This window comes from Chlorocebus sabaeus, chromosome 4 (assembly GCF_047675955.1).
Source record: "Chlorocebus sabaeus isolate Y175 chromosome 4, mChlSab1.0.hap1, whole genome shotgun sequence".
Lineage (NCBI taxonomy): Eukaryota > Metazoa > Chordata > Mammalia > Primates > Cercopithecidae > Chlorocebus > Chlorocebus sabaeus.
This window is the reverse complement of record NC_132907.1, coordinates 38,360,425-38,370,879: the sequence shown is the minus strand read 5'-3', so window position 1 is coordinate 38,370,879 and position 10,455 is coordinate 38,360,425. Positions and strand designations below refer to the sequence as shown.

Below are 10,455 nucleotides of genomic sequence, written 5' to 3'. Positions count from 1 at the left end.
CTCTGGGTTTTACCTGAGGCCATGCTTCCTGTGGACTGCTCCTAGCCAGTGACTGAGCACAGCAGGGTGACTAAGACAGGCTCATTCCTGGGAGACAGGGACTCTTCCCATGGCTGATTAGGGCTTGAGGACTTCCTGGTGGATTTGGAGAACCTTCCACCAGGTTCTTAGGATGCTTCCACCAACCTTCCTTCCCTCTCCTTCATTTGCGGTCAGATTTCATTGTGGTATGAGTTCTCCTATCCCTCCCTATTTTCTCTCCCAGGTATTCCTTCTAAGAAAATTTTTGTATGTTTAATTGGTTTAATCTGCATATTGCCATCTGTTTCTTAGACGACCCATGCTAACCCTAATGCTATACCAAACATCCTTGTACATATCTCCTAAGGAGGACGTATAAAGGTTTCTTGGAGATGTACACCTAGGAGGGAAATTGCTGGGTCGTAGGGTGGGGCCGGGTTGCCCCTGGAGTGGCTGCTCACTCCTGGATTCTCACCAGCAGTGCATGGGTTCCTGCATCTTTGCATCTGTGCCTATTCATGGCATTATGCTGCTAACCTATGCCCGCCTAAGAGCCATAGAGCGGTATCTCTTTGTTGTTTCAAATTCCTTTTCTTCGATTACTAAAATTATTAATCACTTCTTATATATATTAGTCTTTAGGGATTCTTTTTCTGTCAAAGGAATTGCCTACTATGCACTTTAGTCATTTTTGTGTTTGCATACCTTTCTTTTTCGTTTCAGTTTTAGGAATTCTTTGTATATTCTAGATACAAGAGCCACAGGATCTACCACATAGCCACACTGAGAAAACAGGATGTGGGGGAATATCTTCAATTCTTCTTTTTCAATTTTGTATGATCTCTGGTTGTTTTTAGACGTTGCAGTCATCTCCTAATTTGCCATCTAATAACTTTGTTCATGATGGCTTTGAACAGCCATTTTTAATTTTAGCGTGATCGAGAGCATCATTGCGGGGTTGGGGGAGGGGGTTGTCTGTGCATCACATTGTGGTCCAGAGCTTGAACCACAGCCAGGCACACAGACTTCATTCCTGGCTCACCCTGTCCTAGATGTTACCTAGTTAAGTCACTTCTCTGTTTTTTTTCACTTTGACTTTCCCCATCCCTAACTCTTAGAATGACCTGACCAAATGTTACTAAAACAAACATTATAAATAATATTGAGTCTTTTAATGATGACTATCCCAAGTATTACTTCTTGATATAGGTGATTTTCATGGCATAGGACAAAGTGACCTTAAATCCTTGTAAAGATGCCCTGACAGCCCCAGCCTACTTATCATTTTCAAATTCAACCAGAGCAATACCATGCTTCGCAGGTACCAAACGTACTTTCTTGAAACCAGGGAACCGATTAAATAGCACAGATAACATCATCTCATGAGCCTCTGCTGGTAAATTAACTTAAAAATAAAACAGAATTCGGAGGGTAGTAAGAACCTGAGGACTTGGTGTTGAATTTCCTTGGGTATCAGCTTAATTCAGTGTTTCCTGACCAGGCTTTCTGTTTGCAGTTGTTGCTGTCTGTTCCACAGTTTGGGCTTTTTTCTTTTCTTTTGTCAGCAAAAGTGCCACACATTTTAGAAATAATATCAGAATCTGTTTTTGCATACTGGATTTGCATTGGTTTGTCACACAATGGAAATCCTTGTAACTGTCTCAAGGCATTTGTGGATGAGCCCAGTGTCTCCCACTCATCTTCATGGTCTTTAGAGCCACAATATTTACCACATGGCCAAACTGAGAAAACAGGGCACATGGGAATGTCTTCAATCCTTCTTCTTTAATTTTGTCATTCATATTGTTGATATACATTAAGCGATTTGGTCTGATATCCATGTTTTGAATTCAATTGTTCAAATAGCCTGAGGCCTGCACCATTTCCAGTAAGCACCCAGCAAGTTCCCTGTCTTTCAACTTTTCATCTCAAAGACAAGGACAATACGAGAGAATCCTACTCATCTAAAGCAACCGGGAAGACAGGTAGTTGGCTGATAAAAATAATCATTAAATACCATACATATGTTAAACATTTTCTTTCAACTTAAAACATACAAAAATATTCACTTATTTATACATCCTTATGTAGGGCATAGATCTTTTCTTTGAGAATGATCCGCTCACTGTACTTCACACTTTGCCTCTTACTTAATTTAGATTAATAGTACATTGGTGACAATTTTCAGTTTGTGATTCTTTATTTTTTAATTTTTTATTTTTTTAGAGATGAAGTTGCTCAGGCTGGTTTTAAACTCCCAGGCTCAAGCGATCCTCCTGCTTCTGCCTCCCGAGTAGCTGACACTACTACAATAGGCATTCACCACCATGTCTGTCCTGTTTGGTATTCATTAAAGTGTAACAAAGCTGCGTAGGACGGTGCATGCCTGTAGTTCCAGTTACTCAGGAGGCTGAGGTGGGAGGATTGCTTGAACCCAGGAGGTTGAGGCTGCAGTAAGCTATGATCATGTCACTGCACTCCAGCCTGGGTGACAGAGTGAGACCCTGTCTCTAAAAATAATGATAAAGTGTAACAAGACCTTACATCTTCTAGATTTTTATAATTTTTTCTGCCTTTTTACAGTTGCTCTTATTCAGATTTAATTGAACAGAAAGTTTTTTAAATTATATCTTTCCAAAGCATTGCACTTAATTTTCTCAGGAACAACTCTTCACACTTATGTTTAATAAGTTTATGTACTCTTTAATTAAATTGTACAACTCTAAGAAGTACAATAGGCTCAAAGCGTTTGGGAACAAATACAATTCTCATAAGCATATGACTCAACATACTCAACTTGTGTTATGTTGAGCAGAAGCACCCAGGCAAACCAGAGCGCTTGGCTGCAAATGGTCCACATGCCGTTGGAGTTGGTCGCTAGGATTGTGGAGGAAATGGAGCGCCCTGGAGAACCTGGTGAAATGTTTAAGTAGGGCCTGCTAAGAGTTTCCATCATCAGTCTTTTGGCTGCTTGTGTCAAACTCTGTGCCTGGCACCTAGTAAATGCTCAGTAATTGTTAATCATTATTAACACTAGACCAGTGATTCCTAACATTGGGTCATCTGTCCTTTCCTGTGCCCCCACACCTTGGGGACATTTGGCAATCTCTGGAGACATTTTTGGTTGTCACAACTGGAGAGGTGGAAGTAGTATCTAGTGGGCAGAGGCCTATTCTAAACATCCGCCAGTACTCAGGACAGTCTCCTCATCAAAATGTCACTAGTGCCCAGGTGGAAAACCCTGCACTAGTCTAAGTGCTTCTGAACATGAACCTTATACGTGCCTATTCATAATTGCATCTCTTGCACCTAATTCATCTCATGGTTCATAATAAAACCTCAATAAGTCTGTGTTGATGCATGCTGTGGCACATCCTCAGAGCAAGGCCTGGGACTTCAAAGGGATGCAAACAGAACCCTTCTCAGAAAATTGATCCAGACCACTGTGTGCCTAAGCCTGGCTCCCATGTGTTACAGCTGGTCAACTGCAATTGCCTGGATTCTGATCTGTTTATACTGTTCTTGCCTGTCGTTTTTACTCACTCAGAATTTTTTAATTCTTTTGGTAACTGATCTCTGGCTTGGTCCCTGAACTTTGCTCCCACTCTGCAATTCCCCTGGACCCACTGCTCTGCATAGCCTGGCCCTCCACCCATCCACTAGTGTTCAGCTCCTCACTTTCCTGCCTGGCACCCAAGGGCTTGCTTCAGTTTTTGCCCCTGGCAAAGAGGCGATTAGACAAAGGGACAGCACAAGGGTTAAAGCTGGTTAGAGAGAGACCCCAAATGAAGAGAACAAAAGAAGCATAGCCCAAAGAAGCAGAACTGGCTTCTCACCCTTGTTCTACTGTTTATCAGCAGTGTCTTAGGTAAAATCCCATACTTGTCTTTTCTTAACCTCTGTTTTCTCATCCATAAAATGAAAACAATAATGCTTTTCAACCTATTCCACAAACTGGTTTGTAATAAAATGATAATGTAACAGTGATTTTCAGGAAGGTTTACAAATAAACAAATATCTTTGGTGATGAAGAAAAGTGTCGAAGAAAGCAACTTTATATATCTTTAACACTATTGTACTCTAACAGCCATATCTGACATTAGCATAATGCTTTAAGTTCATAAAAAGCTTTATCTTTTGATCTTCACAACCTTATAAGGCAGGTAGAGAAATGCTATTCCTATGTCCCAGATGGGAAAACTGCACCTTACAAAGGTCAGGGTTTTGCCTGGTTTAAATAGCTAGTACATTTTAGGGAGACAGGGACCACCACCCAACCCTGTGCTCTTTTCACTATGATATCCTGCTACTAAGTAGGTCCTTTGAAGACACATAAAAATGATTTAAATAATAATACGGAATAATCACATTATAAGGAAGTTTGGCATAAAGGGGAGCTGCAGAGCATATGCCCTAAGGATACTTTAACAGTCACGTTCTAGAAGGTAAAATTGGGAAATAGTAAAACTAGACAATATTTTGTCTTTTGCTTTTAAAAACATTTCACTTGGAGAGAATTTGCACCCTAGCCTGAGCGACAGGGCAAGACTCCGTTTCAAAAAAAAAAAAAAAAAAGTGGAGATAGCAGAACAGGAAAAGTTTCCTTGTCCCACTCGCAGGGCGTGCGAACGGGGGTGTGGCTCACTTCTTCAGTGCTCCACTGCTCAGACCTCTAGGGGAGCAGACAGACGGGGAGTCTGTGGGGCTCGGATCCCACGGCAGTGTCTAGGGGGGTATGTTTACCGCTCCTGAAGCCCCAGTGGGCATGTGTTACAGGGTACACTTTTAGTTTTGCTGTCTATAGGTGGCTTGTGTTAACCAGCTCAATTAGACCCTCCATCTTGTCACAAGGACAGAGGGCTTTCTGTATCCTGGGTTCTTGCCTTGGTGTACCGGAAGAATTGGATCACACCTGGGCTTGGAGAATGGGTGCAAAGTTTTATTGAGTGGAAGTAGCTCTCTCAGCAGATGGGGGAACCGGAAGGGAGGTGGTTTTCCTCTGGAATCCAGCCGCTCAGCAGCCCGGGCTGTCCTCTGACTGTCCGGCCAAACTCCGAGTTGTTCTGCTGGTTGATGGCCTGCAGACCTCTGTCGGTGTGCTCTTCCACTAGCGTGCTCCCCTTGATGTCCCGACCTCCTCCTGCCATCCAGCTGCTTGTGTCTTCTTCTGCTGATGTGTTGCTCTTGCCATCCAGCAGCTTCTCTCTCTGCCTTGCTAGGCTCTCAGGTTTTTATTGGTCCAGGGTGGAGGTGTGGCAAGCCAGGGTGGTCTTGGAAAATTTAACATTTGGGTGCAAAGGCAGAAGTGCCTGTCCTCATCTATGTCCGTGGGGGTAGAGCCCGAGCCAGGGACCATGCCCTCCTCTACCCAGCACTTACCTTCCCTGGTTCTGTATCATTTAAAGGGACCATGCTCTTCCCTTCCCAGCTCTCCCATGTCAATAGTTGTGGGTCTGGTCCCTGGGAGCGAAACTGGCAAGGCAAAGGGAGGCTCCTATTCTAAGAGGATATGGGGACACCTTCCAGGTTAATGGGAATAGGCTCAAAGACCAAAACCCAGATGCAAGAAATGGGGCATGGGAAAGAAGACTGAGACTTCAGAAACAAAGTAGTCTTTGCTTAAGGATCTCTATGAGGGTCGGCTGTAGCTGAGCTGGAACTGAAAGACTGTTCTGTGGGAAGAGGAACATAAAGAACCAGGTTCTATACAGGACAAAAAAGGCAGTGGACTAACAATGGTCAGTGTGCTGATCAGTGTACTGTGGGATCCTTGAATGTTTCTGTGGCCCCAGCGTGATCACAGTGCCAGGCATGCTGTAATCCTTGGGCTCTGGAACATTCTCTTCCCATGTGCTGCTCCTGGAGTAGCCTCATAGGTGGTATCACAGAGTTACTATTAGAGAGGTAAAGAAAATTTGGAAAACTCTCTGGGTTGAGATTCTAAATATTTACAGTATTCCCAGCAACTGATCTTTAGTCAACTTCTTTTGCTCCCTGGTATCACCTGGCACCTGGCACCCACTCACAGAGGTCTTTCTAGGCAGCCAGCCCTGACCTCCTATGTTGGTGAAGTCTCCTTGAACACAGCCTATCAGGGACATCAAAGTGGGAGGGAGGACGGGAGGAAAAGAATATGGAAGAGAAGGAATCAGCTCTAATAGAGGTCTCAGTTGGAAAGACACAAATGTAGTTTAGACATTTGTCCCCACTCAAATCTCATGTTGAGTTGTAATCCCCAATGCTGGAAGTTGGGCCTGGTGAAAGGTGTTTGCATCATGGAGGTGGATCTCCCATGGCTTGGTGCTGCCTTCACGATGGTGAGTTCTTGGAAGATACAGTCATTTAAAAGTGTGTGGAACTCCCCTCCCAACACACTCTCTCTTTCTTGCTCCTGCTTGTGCCATGCAAAGTGCCTGCTCCTGCTTTACCTTTTGCCATGAATGAAAGTTCCCTGAGGCCTACCCAGAAGCAGATGCTGTTATGCTTCCTGTACAGCCTGCAGAACCATGAGCCAAATAAATCTCTTTTCTTATAAATCATCCAGTCTCAGATATTTCTTTATAGTAATGCAAGAACAGTATAACACAGACACTGAAAATGAAGTGGCATAGAGAGAAAACACAGGAGGCTGTCCAATGCATTTTGTGCTAGGATTGAGTCACTGTTGTGTATAAATCTTTTCAGCATCAGTCTACAAAGGAATGAATAAGTAAATGAATGTCTGAATGAACAAATCAGTGAATGATCAAAGAATCAATGGACTGAAAGACGAATCAACAATGAGAATAGTAAAATGACAATGTACCATCATCAGTTCACAGGTATAATGAGTGTCTGCATGTGTGTGCATGAAAGAGGAAGAGTCAAAGGATTGATGGGTGTAATAGGGATACAGAGTGTTACTCTGGCTCTTAAAGAGGAATTAGTGACAAACTAAGGAGGAGTCATAAGCCCCAAAGTGCCTCAGAAGCCATCATTCCTAGAATGGCAACAGACTTCTGTAGCAGCTGCACCCTCAAAGCTGACAGCTGTCATGTTTAACTCTCCCCTTCCCCATCCAACCACAGGGTACAGAGTACGAAGGTCCCAAGTCAAAGGATGTTTCACTCAACCAGCCCTTTCTCTGAGAAGCCTCAATGTTTACTCTCTGACACTACAAAAGGGTCACTCACAGAGTATATAACTAATGTATTAATGCAGATGAAATCCTGTGCCTCTGAAAGACTAGGGACCTAGAATTAGCTAAAATAATACTTCATATGCACTGTACGGTGGAGTTGCAAAACTGTGGCTATATAGAATTAGGTGACCTCCAGCCTGATTTCATCTAGCCAGTTGATACGGTCTGGCTCTGTGTCTCCACCCAGATCTCACTTTGAATTGTAATAATCCCAACGTGTCAAGGGTGGGACGAGGTGGAGGTAATTAGATCATGGGGATGGTTTCCCCCACGCTGTTCTCGTGGTAGTGAGTGACTCTTACAAGATTTGATGGTTTTATAAGCATCTGGCATTTCCCCTGCTTGCACTCATTCTCTCTCCTCTCGCCCTGTGAAGAGATGCCTTCCACCATGATTGTAAGTTTACTGAGGCTTCCCCAGCCATGTGGAACCGTGAGTCAATTCAACCTCTTTTCTTTATAAGTTACCCAGTCTTGGGTAGTTCTTCATAGCAGCATCACAAGGGACTAATCCACCAATCTATGGGAGGAAAATGTTTCCCAATGCCCTGTTGTGACTGACCTCTTCTGAGTGAATATCAAGTTCTCAAGTGATGGAGGGAAGCAAATACCAGGATCACATAGGGAGCTTTGTAGAATCTCACATGCTCCAGGCATTCCAGTGCTAGAGTGGCTGGCATAAAATTATAAATTAATCGGTAAAAATAATTGTTTTCTACAAAGAGCAAAACACCAATTTTAGGACATTGGTCACACAATCTGATTGAAAGGAAAAAAAAAAAAACAAGCTAGAATCACACTGTTAGGGGTATGGGCCATGAATCTGTCCCATTGGGTTTCTGCCATCCCCATTCTGAAAAGCCCTACAGCCTACTAAGCCTTGTCTTACAATCCTAAGCTTACAAAGTATACTAGACGTGCATGGTTTATCATAGAGGTATCGTCTCCTTAGCAGGAGAAAAGGAACCAACATTGAGGGCCAGCTCAGTGCCAGGTGCTTCAAAGATTCTGAGAAAGATGTTCATTGATCAGGAAGGATTGAAGTGAGATTCTGTTTTGAAACATACAATCCCAATGATGAAGACTCTCGGGACCATTAGAACATCTCTTCATGCAGTAACAGCAAAGAGTCATGAACACAGCTACCAATTTTTAGGGGAAAAGCTGCCTGTTACTATTGTCAAGATCCAATAAATAATTCAACATGGAAACAGTGACATCGTTTTCATTGGACAAAGTCCAAAATAAAAACCTTGCAGTTAAGTTCTTTTTAATACATCACACTCCTGGCTGGGCACGGTGGCTCAAGCCTGTAATCCCAGCACTTTGGGAGGCCAAGACGGGTGGATCACGAGATCAGGAGATCGAGATCATCCTGGCTAACGCGGTGAAACCCCGTCTCTGCTAAAAAATATGAAAAACTAGCCGGGCGAGGTGGCGGGCACCTGTAGTCCCAGCTACTTGGGAGGCTGAGGCAGGAGAATGGCATAAACCCGGGAGGCGGAGCTTGCAGTGAGCTGAGATCCGGCCACTGCACTCCAGCCTGAGCGACTTGGTCTCAAAAAAAAAAAAAAGTTCATCACACTCCGAAGATACATAAATAAATCAATTTGGCTTTCAGCTGTTAGAAAGTAGATTGCTGTTTTAAATGAACAAACAAATTACGTACTTTTCCTACCAAGAGTAATACTTTCTATGTGGCCACTAAGAGACCTCCTAGAGAAGATATTGATGAGGCATAATCATCTTCTCACACTTTATTTTGGTAGTTACACAACTGGAACTGATGTGGAGGGAGTGCAACTTTATCAAACAAATGACCCAGTCATTTTGTTACCCTTTTGATAGTACAAGCACTTTATGAAACTGGACCCCATGAAGTACTTAAATGACCTGTCTTCGGCTCTATCCCTCCATCCAAATGGCTTAAACTAAAATCATTACCATATAAAATATTTTGAAAATATTTATGTGTAATCCTGATAAAAAGTGTTTAGAGCAGCACGTTCTTAGCCACGGTATTTCCAAAAGTATCTCTTGCAGATGCCAATAAATCAGTTCATAACCTGTATTACCTGTGCCTTCAACCATCTGCACTGTTCATCTTAGAAGCCAGCTGTTGAAAGGCATTAATCACAGGTTATTCACCATCCAAAGAGGACCGTTTGACAATGGCATACACAGTCATTCATGACTTGGGCTGGTCTAATCACACTCAATACCACATACATTGCTGATAGAAGATAAGGGTCTCGGCAACTGTGTGTGGCCTGCACGGTTGCACAATGTCAGTGAGGCCAAAAGGTGCTACCATGAGAGTAGAGAGTTGTTTTCCAAATGAAAAAATGTAAACTACTGCCTTGTTTGCCTTGAGATAGCTGATATATGAAATCTACCAGTCTACTAAGATTTTAAAACCTTCAAAGAGCAAAACTTGCAGTATGCATTCTATGAGTTCATCATAAACAAATAAAATCGTACCTGATCCTTCATATTCTTATCTAATTCTGGTGTTAGTTGAAATAACCAAATTTTTAGGAGGCTTTTTTTTTTTTTTTTTAAACCAAATAATTACTCACTCAAACCTGAAAATAAAAGACCTCTTTACCAGAATGATTTCTACAGAATGTTAAGTGCAACACTTAGGTTAATCTGTATCTCAGTGTGTAACCACATCCTGCCCTGAAGACCTCAGACACGGAAAAGTGTGGAAGAACAGCAATGGGCCTGTCTGCCCCAGGATGGGCTTACATCTCACTGTCTAAGGAATTTCAGTTGTAACAAACTTTGGAAGAAACTTTTATTTCAAGAGATTGTGATTCCAGTTATGAGGCCCAACTTTTTATTCTTCAACTGCCTGTCATATAATGACAAATGTTGGCAAGTCCTTCCTCAGGCTCACTCACAATCTATGAAATTCAAAGATGGCTGTGGTTTTGGTCAAGGCCAGTGGAACCAGGCAACCCTGCACCAGTTATAAGAATAAAATGTCAGGCTGGGTGTGGTGGCTCACGCCTGTAATCCCAGCACTTTGGGAGGTTGAGGTGGGCATATCATGAAGTCAAGAGATCGAGACCATCCTGGTCAACATGGTGAAACTCCGTCTCTGCTAAAAATACAAAAATTAGCTGGGTGTGATGGCGCACGCCTGTAGTCCCAGCTACTCGGGAGGCTGAGACAGGAGAATCGCTTGAACCCAGGAGGCGGAGGTTGCAGTGAGCCGAGATCGCACCGCTGCACTCCAGCCTGGCGACA

General features: G+C 43.1%; 1 pseudogene; it reads right to left on the bottom strand.

Moving 5' to 3' along the window:
• Positions 1 to 847: 847 nt before the first annotated feature.
• LOC119628294 (U2 small nuclear ribonucleoprotein B'' pseudogene) lies at positions 848 to 1,862 on the bottom strand (annotated as a pseudogene).
• Between the last annotated feature and the right edge of the window lie 8,593 nt (positions 1,863 to 10,455).